Raw genomic sequence first — 1,596 nt, forward strand, 5'->3', positions numbered from 1 at the left:
TAACTAAATTAACACCTGATTGGTCTAATAAAGAGTTGAGCGACCAACAGCCAGGCAGGAGAAAGGATAGGAGGGGCTGTCAGGCAGAGAGAATAAATAGAAGGAGAAAAAGAGAGAGAAAAGATCAAGGAGCAGGAGAAAGAGGAGGACTCAAGGGACCAGCCACCCAGCTACACAGCCAGTCACGGAGTAAGAAGTGAAGAAAGGTATACAGAAATAGACAACGGGTTCCACAAAACACAACACACACAAAGCAGAACACTGTTCGAGGGCTGGAGAGATGGCTCAGTGGTTAAGAGCATTGCCTGCTCTTCCAAAGGTCCTGAGTTCAATTCCCAGCAACCACATGGTGGCTCACAACCATCTGTAAAGAGGTCTGGCGCCCTCTTCTGGCCTTCAGTCACACACACAGACAGAATATTGTATACATAATAAATAAATAAATATTAAAAAAAAAAAACCAGAACACTGTTCGATAAATACCAACTAAGTCTATGGAGGAACAGACTCATGCACATAAACACTGGAGATGTGATCAAATCAACGCTTTGGAGCACGTCTTTAATCCCAGCACTGGGAGGGGCAGTGGCACCTTTGTGAGTCTGAGAGCAGCCTGGCAACATAGTGAGTTCTAGCACAGCCAGAGCTACATAAAAGGGAGACCCTGCCGCATCAAACCAAAAGAATAAAGAAACGAGGAAAAGACGAAGTGGAAGTTAAACACGTTTGAGTTCCGACTCAACGGAAACTCATAGTGCTTGTCTTCATTAGATCTCCAGCTGTAGCTGCTTCCTTGTCTCTTGGGCGGCCTCGTGAGCATCCTATGAAGACAGGATATACTTGTATATACTGGCAAGGGTATAGGTCCTGGCATCAACAGTGAAGGGATATGTTTGGTGTCTGGGTAAGCCATTGGGGCATTGCCAGGCTGAGTTTTATTTGTGAATGGGTAAATGCATCTAGCTTTCCATATTTGTGGATTCCACGGTATTGACTTCAGACAACAACAACAAAATCAGACTAAAAACACTGTATCAGTGGTGCTTATATATGAAAATCTCAAAAAAATTAAAAATTTAAGGACTGGAGAGATGGCTCAGTGGTTAAGAGCACTGGCTGCTCTTCCAGAGATCCTGAGTTCAATTCCCAGAAATCACGACCATCTATACTGAGATCTGGTGCCCTCTCCTGTCACTCGGGCACACATGCAGGCAGAACACTGTACATAATAAACAAATCTTTAAAAAGAAATTTAAAATTTTAAATAAAATATATTCAGGAGTAAAAGCAACAACAACAAAATAACACTGCATCTGAACCTAATATGCATAGACATGTTTTTCTTGTCATTATTCTTAGATGTTGTGCAGCAGCTGTTCATGTAAAGCTTACATTTATCAGGCATTCCCTGTAACAGACATGACTGGAGCAGGAAGAAAGTGTGTGCAGGCTGAAGGCACACGGACCTGCGTGTTCTCAGACCAGTGCTCTGGACCAGTCCGTGTGTACTAACAGATGTGTGTGCACACAGACCTGCACGTTCTCAGATCAGTCTGTGTGTGCTAACAAACGTGTGTGTGCACACGGACCTGCACG

Source organism: Alexandromys fortis, unplaced genomic scaffold (assembly GCF_014885135.2).
Source record: "Alexandromys fortis isolate MF-2015 unplaced genomic scaffold, M_Fortis_MF-2015_v1.1 scaffold_146, whole genome shotgun sequence".
In the NCBI taxonomy this organism is placed as follows: Eukaryota; Metazoa; Chordata; class Mammalia; order Rodentia; family Cricetidae; genus Alexandromys; species Alexandromys fortis.